Source organism: Lytechinus pictus, chromosome 1 (assembly GCF_037042905.1).
Source record: "Lytechinus pictus isolate F3 Inbred chromosome 1, Lp3.0, whole genome shotgun sequence".
NCBI lineage: Eukaryota > Metazoa > Echinodermata > Echinoidea > Temnopleuroida > Toxopneustidae > Lytechinus > Lytechinus pictus.
In genome coordinates, this window is record NC_087245.1 from 24927663 (window position 1) to 24940602 (window position 12940).

The following is a 12940-nucleotide window of genomic DNA, read 5'->3' on the forward strand; positions in this document are numbered from 1 at the left end:
AAAGAGGGTATATAAGGATAAATTAATTATTGAAACGAAACTGTTATTATATTAACAGACATGTATGAATGTTGATAGACCAAAATCGAATACAAACTGAGACTATTAAAAACAAAGGACAAACGATTAATAATACAATTCCATTTTAGTTAGATGGCTCTGATGAAAATTACATCAGTTTTCAACACACCTTCTTTTCCCAGTTACCAAGGTGATACCCTGCATGCCCCCACCCATAGACGTAGTCCATGCACTATTTTCTTTTCGGTGGATAAACTCGAATAAAGTAAAGCGGTCATTTGGCAGTCCGTCAGCCGAAGATTTGTTTGACGGCGAAATATCTAATTCACCTGCATTTTATTTGTACTGGTCATTATCAGGGGAGTGGTTCATGAAAGAAAATAGCCAGTGATTTTCACTAACAAATTGACTCTGAGCCAATCGGATGCAACGATTTTGGTAGCTTATAACAATAGTCAGTTGCCGTTAGCATGGTAGACCAGATATACTCAATGACGCACTATAGCTTGTGGCAGGTGTCTTGCATTCTTATACGCCAAGATAATAGATGTTTATTTCACTTTAGCTTGCGCGATTAGACAATTAACTTGGATTCCTTGTTATGTAGATTTTTTAAAGTCACTTGCAATGAATGAACAGAGTATTAATCTGCGCATGAAAAAGGCACCATGTTATATTTAAACGGAACCAGTTTCATAAATTAATTTTGCACAGGTCTCCATTAACTGCGCCCCTCATACAGTTATCATGTCCCCCCCCCTGATTTTACCAAAGAATTTTTCATTGTGTTTACTCTCTTGCGGAAAATGTTCCCCTATTGAATTAATTACCTGAAACTTCTTCCTCTAAATATTTATTTATATTCATACATTCATTGATAGCTGGATTGATTCGTCAATTTATGTGTTTCGTCATTTATTCATAATTACTTTGTTGATTCATTGCTTGTCAGAAACATATGCAAATATTTTTTACTGATGCTTATCCGGCGTAGCAACAATAAATACAGTGTATTCTATCCATTTATAGAATAATAATAGCTGTATTTATGAAGCGCCTTTTGCCTGAGGATACAAAGCGCTGCTTTTATTACCCCGGCTGTAGCTCGAGCTACCATCAACGGCGCTCAGTGCATGCAAGGAAATAATCCTGCCGGGTACCCATTCACCTCACCTGGGTCGAGTGCAGCACAGTGCGGATAAATCTCTTGCTGAAGGAAAACACGCCATGGTTAGGATTCGAACCCACGACCCTCTGTTTGAAAGGCGAGAGTCAGAACCACTAGACCACGATTCGCCATCGTCAAACGTTAATCCAATAAACAGCCTTCCAATTGTGTCAGTGGTCACTGGGGCGGATTAAGGTTTATATAGAAATGATGAGGGGATGGCACAAGAAATTGCTGACCACCCCCTAGCTTCCCCCGGAAAAAATGGCTTATCATGCAAATAAGTAATAATTTCCTTCTTATTTTAAAAGGGACAGTTTTCAGCAGCACCCCCCCCCCCCATTCAGCAATTGTAATCATGGTTATCACATTGGGCAGTTCTAAAACACCGCTAGCATGTAAAGAGGTTATATACGGATAAATTAATTATTGAAACGAAACTGTCATTATAATAACAGACATGTATGAATATTGATAGACCAACATCGAATACAAACTGAGACTATTAAAAACAAAGGACAAACGATTCATAATACAATCGAGAGCGGGGAGAAGAATGCACATGGGGGTTTATTTTTAATTGGTCTAATGCCATTTCGTCCAATTACCCACTCGTGTACTGTCATTTGGTCTACCATCATTTCATCCACTATCGACACGATCTAATTGCCATTTCGTCCACTCACAATTTCGTCTAATAACCTGTTGGTCCAATAACCATTTAGTCCATATACTATTTGGTCTAATTGGACTAAGTGTTAATTGGGCAAAATGAATGAAAATGAAATGGATATTAAACCAACTGATTATTATACGAAATGGTCATAGACGAACTGGTGATTGGACGAAATTATGATTGGACCAAATAGTCGTTAGACGAAATGTTGATGGATGGAATGGCATTAAATTAAATGAAGGTAGACCATGTGATGAATGGATGAGTTGGTAATAGACGAATTGGCAATTTACCCACATGGGGCGCGTCAAAACTGACCCCAGACAGAACGATGGTGGTGTTTGGTCAGTGTCATTTTATTGTTTTATTTCACTATTTTCATAATCAAATTTGAGAAAATCAGTATTGTCTATAATATTCCATTTTAGTTAGATGGCTCTGATAGAAATTACATTAGTTTTCAACACACCTTCTCCCCCCACTTTTTTTGTCAATCCTTGAAAAAAAAAATTACCTAGGTGATATCCTGCATGCCCCCACCCATAGAGGTAGTCCATGCACTATTTTCTTTTCGGTGGATAAACTTGAATAAAGTAAAGCGGTCATTTGGCAGTCCGTCAGCCGAAGATTTGTTTGACGGCGAAATATCTAATTCACCTGCAATCTTGTGTACTGGTCATAATCAGGGGAGTGGTTCATGAAACAAAATAGCCAGTGATTTTCACTAACAAATTGACTCTGAGCCAATGGGATGCAAGGATTTTGGTAGCTTATAACAATAGTCAGTTGTCGTAGCATGGTAGACCAGATATACCCAATGACGCACTAGCTTGTGGCAGGTGTCTTGCATTCTTACGCCAAGATAATAGATGTTTATTTCACTTTAGCTTGCGCGATTAGACAATTAACTAGGTTTCCTTGTTACGTAGATTTTTTAAAGTCACTTGCAATGAATGAACAGAGTATTAATCTGTGCATGAAAAAGGCACCATGTTATATTTCAACGGAACCAGTTTCATAAATTAATTTTGCACAGGTCTCCATTAACTACGCCCCTCACACAGTTTTCATTCTCCCCCCCCCCCCTGATTTTACCAAAGATTTTTTTCATTGTGCTCACTCTCATGCGAAAAATGTTCCCCTATCAAATTAATTACCTGAAACTTCTTCCTCTAAATATTTATTTACATTCATACATTCATTAATAGCTGGATTGATTCGTCAATTTATTTGTTTCTTCATTTATTCATAATTACTTTTGTTGATTCATTGCTTGTCAGAATCATATGCAAATATTTTTAATTGATGCACATCTGGCATAGCAACAATAAATACAGTGTATGCTATCAATTTATACAGCATTCGCCATCGTCAAACGTTAATCCAAACAGCCTTCCAATTGTGTCAGTGGTCACTGGGGCGGATTAAGGTTTCTTTGTCTCTGGCACGAGAAATTGCTGACCACCCCCTAGCTCCCCCAGAAAAAGGGGTTATCATGCAAATAAGTAATACTTTCCTTCTTATTTTAGGGACAGTTTCCAGCATCCCCCCCCCCCGATCCACCTATAGTAACCATGCATTGGGTAGTTCTTAAACACCGCAAGCATGAAAAGAGGGTAAATAAGTATAAGTTAATTATTGAAACGAAACTGTCATAATTGATAGGCCAAAATCGAATACAAACTGAGGTTATTAAAAACAAAGGATAAACGATTCATAATACGATAGAGAGCGGGGAGAAGGGTGCACATGAGGGGGGTATTTTCAATTGGTCTAATGCCAATTCGTCCAATTACCCACTCGTCTACTGTCATTTGGTCTACCATCAGTTCGTCCACTATAGACATGATCTAATTGCCATTTCATCCACTTATCATTTCGTCTAATAACCTGTTGGTCCAATAACCATTTAGTCCATATACCATTTTGGTCTAATTGGACTAAGTGTTAATTGGGCAAAATGAATAAAAATAAAATGCATATTAGACCAACTGATTAATATGCAAAATATTCATAGACGAAGTGGTGATTAGACGAAATGATGATTGGACAAAATGGTCGTTAGACGAAATGTTGATGGATGGAATGGCATTAAACTAAATGAAGGTAGAACATGGGATGAGTGGACGAGTTGGTAATAGACGAATTGGCAATTTACCCACATGGGGAGCGTTAGAACTGACCCCAGACAGAACGACGCTGGTGTTTCGTCAGTGTCATTATATTGTTTTATTTCACTATTTTCATAATCTAATTTGAGAAAATCAGTATTGTCTATAACATTCCATTTTAGTTAGATGGCTCTGATGAAAATTACATCAGTTTTCAACACACCTTCTTCCCCCTTTTTTCAATCCTTGAAACCAAAAATTACCCAGGTAATATCCTGCATGCCCCCAACCATAGACGTAGTCCATGCACTATTTTCTTTTCGCTGGATAAACTTGAATAAAAGTAAAACAGTTATTTGGCAGTCCGTCGGCCGAAGATTTGTTTGACGGCGAAGTATCTAATTCACGTGCATTTTATTTGTACTGGTCATTATCAGGGGAGTGGTTCATGAAAGAAAATAGCCAGTGATTTTCACTAACAAATTGACTCTGAGCCAATGGGATGCAACGATTTTGGTAGCTTATAACAATAGTCAGTTGCCGCTAGCATGGTAGACCAAAATGACCAGACCAGTGGCACATGTGGCAGGTGTCTAGCATTCTTACGCCAAGATAATAGATGTTTATTTCACTTGAGCTTGCACGAATGAAATAGCAATTCAACTTGGATGGCTTATCCAAAACATGGAAAGCATAATGTGTACGTGGGAGAATGTCCTGATCTGACCAAGCAGCTAATCACACGCCCCTGACCCCAATAATGTTTCTATGTTATGCGAGGGCAACTATAATATATAGAGTATCTATTTTTTTTCCTTTGTGGTCGAAACTTATTTTTGTGGGGAGGGCTTGAGTGATTTTTTTTTTTTGGGGGGGGCTTCAGCCCTATGCTTCAGCCCCCAAAGTTTTCCTCTTGAACCGCGCCTGGCGAGCGCGAATCGCGAGCGAAACATTCATTAAAAGGCTTGCTATTTGCAAATTATCCTCCTCCTCTAATTTTCGCCACTCCGATCATTCTTCCTCCTTTTCTTTTTTTTTCTTCCTCTTCTTTTCTTCATATTATCCTCCCTTTTTCCCTTTTTTTCTACCTCCTCTTCCCTTTTTTTTTTTTTTTTTTAAGATTCCTCCTTTTTCTGCTTCGCCAATTGACGGGGGCGGCGCAGCAGCTGCTTCACCCTCCTTTATTTTACAATATGTTTCCCGCCCTGATCTATTGATTTTTGGACGAGAGAAGGCAATGGATTTGAGGCTATTAGATTCACAATTTTGTTGGAAAAAAGATAGCAACTGATATTTCTCCTTTACTGGTAAATGCTAATATGGGTTCACCTCAATGGCCTTACCCAATATTGGTAGGAGGGCAGTTGCACCCTTTTTTTTTTGGCTGAAAACTATGGTGATTTATGTTAAGCGTCCACATTCCCGCTGCAAAAAAATCCTTGCACAGCCCAAAGTACCGTCGAAAGTTTGCATGATTAACCATTTTCCCTTGATAAGGTGGGCCCAGATCAGGCGCGTAGCCAGGGGGGCGGTTGGGGTGGTCGCCCCCCCCCCCCAAAAAAAAAAAAAAAAAAAAAAAAACGCTCCCATAAAGAAAAAAATAAAAGGAGAAAAGGAGAAAAAGAAAAAGCGAAAGGAGAAAAGGGAAGAAAGGTATATATAGCTTTGTTGTCTTTTCCCTATTTTGGGGGTTAAAAGAATAAAAACTTAAACGAAACCTTCTTCTCTCTTTATACAAAAAATTTGCTTAATTGCCATTCCCTTTTGTTTCCCACACCTTTTTTTCTACTCCATTTTTCTCCTTCCCGGCTGTGGGAATCGTATATTCTTGCCAGAAATTATAAGGTATACATGGGTGTAAAGAGAATGACAAGTATTTTTTCAAATATTGCATTGACACAAAAATTTAGCTCTTCTTTTCGGAGCGGGTAAACATTTCCGTCACTCCCCGAGTCCCCAAATGCTATTTCTTCCGCTTTTCAGCAAGTAATTTTTGTCAAAGTATCGGCTCAAAGGGGAGGCATTAAATTCGTGCCGTGCTATATGCAAAATTATGTACGATATTAAACTTTATGCTATATGGTTGCACATCTATGTCTTGTTTTGCGTCATTGATTTGAAATTTTGAATATCACTGAAGTTTCTTAATCAAAACGAAGCGCTTAATATGAGCGAAATTACACATTTTTTTCCCAAAATAAATCACAAAGGTTTCCGTGCTTCGCGAGCATGGGAAGGGAAAAGTCTCTCTTTCTCATTTGAGATCGTTTTTCTTCTCAATCGAGTTATATATAATCTAAGAAATATCAATATTAGAACAGTTTTGTTTTAATCTTAGCAAGTCAATATTCGAGTTGATAAGGGTACTAGAGACGCAAGAGACGCCTTCTTTTTATTTGAATTTGATGAGATATCGAAAACTTCGCGCTCCGCGCGGGAGGGGGGAAACTACCCCCCCTTCCTGCACCCCCCCCCCCCCCAGGGAGCGCGCTTCGCGCGCTCTTCAAGTGTTGGCACGCTTCGCGTGCACTTACCGCCCCCTCCAAAATTAAATCCTGGCTACGCGGTTGGCCCCACTGATCTCTCCACTAACTGGATATGCGGGGAGGGTCCTTTGTTTTGAAGCCCGCGAGTTCTATTTTCCGCCATACCAGTTCCCCCAAAAGGAACGCGATCGCTCCACTAGCATTTGCATTGTGAGCGATATAGCTGTCTGTACACTGAAGGTCTCATTGCTTTTCATATAAAACTTCATATATTAAAGGTGCCAGAATTCGCAATTTTCTTGAAACCATGGTACTTTCCCAGTACATTTCGGAAACATAATTTTGAAGGGGTTGGTGTTTTTCTCACCTAAGGAAGAATGGATGAAATCCTTGACTTGTCTAGGGGTATTTTGGAGGTTTGCCACATAACATCTTAGGGATAGGGCGAGGACTTTCTAGGTTATGCAGGCTTATAACACTGGGCTTGAAACCCCCTTTTATTTAAGTCCACCCCCCCCCCCAAAATAAATCAAACAAGCATATATAACACCAAAAAATTAATCGCTTAAGTAAAACTGTAAAATATCATAACTTTCATATTTTACTTCTGATTTTGATTAAATTTTCAGCATTATTGTGGTTTTTTTTACTCTATTCAAATAATCTTTTCCATGAGGTGGACTCGCCCTTTAAGAGTGTCTCTCTCTCTCTCTCCCTCCGTCACATTGATCGACCCTCTTCAATTATCCTCTCCCCAGTTTGTTCATAGTATAGGCAGCGGAAGCGGGGGGGGGGGTCCTGTCCCCCCTAAATTTTAGGTGGGGGTCAGACCCCCCAAAATTTATGTTGATAACCTTTTTTGTTCTTTTTGCTTGTCAATTTTGTTTCCTGCATCCCCCCTAAATTAAGATGGACCCCCTAAAATTGTTGTGGTCCGCCCTAAAATTCTGGTTGATAACCTTTTTTTTTGCTTGTCAGATTATTTCTTTTGTTTTGCATCCCTCCCTAAATTTTGGGTTGATAACCTTTTTTTTTGCTTGTCAGAGTATTTTTCTTGCATCACCCCCCTAATTTTTTGGTTGATAACCCCCCCCCCTTTTTTTTTTGCTCCACCGAGACATTTTTTTCTTTGAAGACATTCATCATCTCAAAATAAGTTTTGTGAAATTTCTGAAATCTGTAAATCCGTCTCTGTAGCCTAATGTCTTTTATGTACTTTTTTTTTAAATAAGTTCTTGGAAAAATAATTAGATCTATTGTTGACAGAGAAATATCACAAATTCACATGCCACAAGTTACATTAGCCTCCTAAAGTCCTAGTCCTACCGTACATGTACGTACCTTTAGCTTGTAAATTTTATTGTCCTTTCCAAGGAAATTAACACAAATAAAAGATAAAATAATTTCCAGAATACCTTGTAGATCTAGTCCTTGACCGAAAAAATCAGTCTATTTCGGTCAGGATCTGTGCTTCACAAAAAATCTATTTTTTTAAACTCCTCCGAAACGGCAGATTTTTCAGTCTTATAGTCAAGTTTCAGAATACAGGCTACACGGTCAGTATTTTCGTGTCTCGTGATATTCTTCTGTCCAAACATGACTGATAAACTCATAAAACTTGGTCACAGTTATGAATATTAATAAACTGAATATTTATTTGAATCATGGTTTAAATTCATCACGCTTCCAGAGAAATTACAACAATCGATAACCCCCCCCCCCCCTGGAGTTTTAAAGTTTTGGAAACCTGCTCTGGTAATTTAGAATTATTACACATGTATTTGAGCACATGGGACTACATAAAGTCTACAACTAAGCAGTTCACCAGCTTGTCTTATCTGTGAAAAGTAACCCCTTTTTCTCTGTTTCCACGGTCGTCCCGATTAGTGCAATCATACGTGGCACAGGACGGCATCTTTAACTTTGTATCAGGTATAAATTCACATTGAAAAGTGCTGTAATAAGAGTTGATCTGGTAAGTATAAATAAGAATTGACACTATTGCCGTGAACCAGACTCTACTTCGATTTTGGCTTTTTTGGGGGAACTCGGCGTGCGGAGGTACCAACTTCCGGTGCTTCAACACGGTATAGGCCAATCAGCGTGATTGTTCCCATCCAGATAGGGGAGAGATCAGTGGTTGGCCCAGATGTTTGCACCCAATTCAGAATTCTATAGGCACTGGTGTAAATTCAACCAACCCACCTATTGTTTAGAGGGTGTGGATCATTGTGTCATCCCCTACTTGAATAGCATGACGTCATTCAGTAGTGAATATTTACTCCTGTAGTTATTAGCCTTTTGACAAGGCCCCCGGGGGGCACTCGACCAAAAAAGTAGTGGGTATGTGCCGCAGGCGAGACAAAAAACGGGGGCCTTGGAGCGGGCTTATTGTAAAAAGGAGGGTCCTCGGAACGGGCTTCGGAACGACAAATGTTTGTGAAAACGGGGGTCCTTGGAACGGGTCGCTTGCGTGTGCACCCCTATGGAACGGGCATACGTGTATAGGCAGCTAGCCAGCGGCACGGGCGCCGGGTGCGCTCGCGCAGAGGCGATGGTCGGACAGCGCTCAGCGGCCGCTTTTCACCAAAATTGCAGCTCATTGTGGCGGATCAATGCGACCGGAACGGCGTAACGAAAAATATGCGAAGCTTAATTTGGAGCGGATTTCTTTCTTCTTTTCTCTCGATAAAAAGAAAATGCTATGCTTCGGAGCGGCTTTCTTAGTTCTTTTAAGATGAAAATGCTATGCCCTGGAACGGAAATTTGAGTGTAAAAATGGGGATCCCCTCCGCGGCACATACCCACTATGCATTATATACTGAGTGCCCCCCCCCCCCCCCCGGGACAAGGCCTCGTGACTTGGGCTATATACCTCGTCAAGTATAGTGGATGAGACGAAACTAGCGGTCCACGAAGGAAAATGGCACGACCTAGTCTAGTTCTAGACGATTTCCATATGGAAAACTAGCGGACAGAAGGTCCTCGCTGCACGCGCGCACCCTTATAACACGCAGAATTCCCTTGCATTATACCCTTTTTTCACAAACAAATGTGTATCAAGGACAAGCGTTGATTCAGATAGAATTTCCGCCCCCCTGAAATGAATGGTAACAACTTCTTCTATCAGATGATCATAATTTTTTTTACATTCAATTGAAGGGAAATATGGCACTTTATTACATTAAAATCACTAGAAACCATCAATAGTCAGGAATATGTATTGGGATAATGGGTTTGGGGGACATTTTTATAGTACCCGGGTGGATTATTTCCGTCGTCACATCGGTGGGTGGTGGTATCATGAATTTCCGCCCAGATTACAATAAAGGGCACATTGTAAGGCAAATACTCATGAAAGAACCATGGAGATTGGTTAATAAGGAAATAGGGCACTTTTATCATCAAATCAGAGGAGATTTTCTTTGTGATAGTGATGTCCGAAGAGCAAACCTACACTCGTGACGGGTCCATTATGTATACGAGGGGTGCATCCTAGCTTACCACTGCATAGCTAAGTCTGAAAATTAAGTTTTGCTTATTTCTTTCATTGTATAATGATGTTTTAATGTTCAAAGAACGATAATTCATGAAAATTGACTCAAAATATTGCGAATCAACGCTGAAACATTATCTGTGTATACATTTTATCCCTCTGTAATACTATTTCCCCCATAAAGCCGCAATGGAACATTCCGCACCACTAGTCATACGATGATCGCGAGGTCTGCAAACGTCGTCTGCTATGTTTTTACATGTCCGGTACACTGCATACAAGTTTTCGATATGAATGAATTCTTTTCTCTGAGGCGACGTATCCTTCTATCTTTCTGCCGATTTTTTTTTCGGCGGAAAGGTTCTCGGATTTGCGCCCTCACTCGGCTTGGTCGTACGCACGGGATGCGCGTTTCCGTTTTACACCCTGGCGAAGGCATTTTCCGGAAAAATAGCCACAAAGCGACTAGTGAAGAGTCTACGTCTACGTTTGTTTACATATACTGGGCGCGCGATCCAAAAGTCCGCACCGAAGATATCCGCAGAACATATCCGCAGAACATACGTGCAAATTCAGCTGAGCAGACCAAAAGCTTCAGTCTCTGTATTTTGGTTGTTCCGCTGAACTATATACGTTGGCTTCATGATTTTTTTTACTTTATCGCACATGATCGTTTATATGAATGAAAACGAATAATAGCTAAAATATTGAAAAATAAAACACATAATTACTTTTTTTCATATTATATCTATCCTTATATATATCATATCTGTCTATCCACTATCTATGTTATAAATCAATCTATGGTACTACATGATATATCTATCTGTTAATTTGTCTATCGACTCTGTCTCTCTCATTCTCTATCTACCTATCTATCTGTCTATCTATCTATCCATCTAACATCTATCTCTCAAATTCTCTATCTATCCATCTGTCTCTCTTTTATTTCTCTCTATCCATCTGTTAATCTACTCATGTGCAATATCAACACTGCTTCGACTTCCTTCGGGAGTCTATTTCCTCAGCTCTACTTTTCCCTTTTTTGTGCTCGATTTGATTCAATTACTACTTTATTTACTTGTTACCATTGTTAAATGTCTTGTATTGCATAATGAGTTTTTTTTCTGAAGGTTGCCTCCTATTCTCTTTCAAATTCCACCTCTTTCTTTCCCTTCTCTTTGTCTTATCCCAATTTCTTTTTCCTTTTCTCACCTCTTTCTTCTTAATCTTTCATTCCGCTTTTTTCTTCTTTGGTGACACTTTACTTTTGGCCTTTTGTATTTTTTTATGATACATTTCTTTTTTATCTGTATGAATTTGTATTGTATTTGATATTTATTTATAATGTTTACTTTATATTTTGTTATGATTCTATTTGTATGTAAACATTCACTTATTTCAGTCTTTGACTGCTTGTGATTGTATTTGATAGTTTTTATTGCAATAAAATCCAATACATATATATATATATATATATATATATATATCTCAAATTCGCTCTATCTATCCATCTGGCTGTCTTTTTCTCTCTCTCTGTTTCTCTCTATCCGTCTATCTATCTCTCGAATTCTCTCTATCCATCTGTCTGTCTGTCTCTCAAATTCTCTCTCTCTATCTATCTATCCCTCTGTCTGTCCTTTTCTCTCTATCCGTCTATGTATCTATCTCTCAAATTATATATCTATCTATCTTTCTATCTATCTATCTATCTATCTATCTATCTATCTATCTATCTATCTATGTAACTACAGTATCTATCTATTAATCTTCTCTTTCTCTCTCTCTCTCTATCTATCCATCTGTCTTTCTCTAGTTCTCTCTCTCTCTCTATCAATCTATCTATCTATCTTCTATCTATCTATATATCTATCTATATGTAACTGCAGTATCTATCGATCTGTTAATTTGTCGCTCTTCTCTGTCTCTCTCATTCTTTATCTATCTAACATCTATCTATCTCTCAAATTATCTATCTCTCTCTCCCCCTCTCTCTATCTATCTATCCATATTTCTGTCTTTCTCTCTCTATCTATCTTCTATCTATTTATTTATCTATCTCTCAAATTCTATCTCTATCTATCTATGTAACTACAGTATCTATCTATCTGTTAATCTTCTGTCTCTCTCATTCTTTATCTATCTAACATCTATCTATCTCTATCTATCTCTCTCCATCTATCTATCTATTTATCTATCTATCTATCTATCTATCCATCTGTCTTGTTTTCTCTCTTTCTCTTTTTCCGTCCATATATATCCATCTATCTATAACATCCCTCCCTCTCTCAAGTTCTCTCCCCCATCTATCTATCTATCTATCTATCTATCTTCTATCTATATTTATCTATCTGTGTAACTACAGTATCTATCTATCTGTTAATTTGTATATCTTCTCTGTCTCTCTCATTCTTTATCTATCTATCTAACATGTACCTACCTCTCAAATTCTCTATCTGTCTCTCCCCCCTCTATCTATCTATCCATCTGTCTGTCTTTCTCTATTTCTCTCTATCTATCTTCTATCTATCAATTTATCTAGCTATCTATGTAACTACAGTTTCTATTTATCTGTTAATTTGTCTATCTTCTCTGTCTCTCTCATTCTTTATCTATCTATCTAACATCTATCTATCTCTCTCTCTCTCTCTCTCTCTCTCTCTCTCTCTCTATCTATCCATCTGTCTGTCTTTTTTTCTCTCTCTCTATTTTTCTTTATCCGTCCATATATCTTATCTATCTATCTATATATCTATAACATCTCTCCATCTCTCAAGTTCTCTCCCCCATCTATCTATCTATCTATCTATCTATCTATCTATCTATCTATCTATCCATCTCTCTGTCTTTCCCTCTCTCTCTCTACTTCTATCTATCTATTTATCTATATATCTATCTATCTATCTATGTCTCTATCTATTTATCAGTCTTCTATATCTTTCGGCATCTAAGTGTATCAATCCATCAAACTTCAATTTTCTT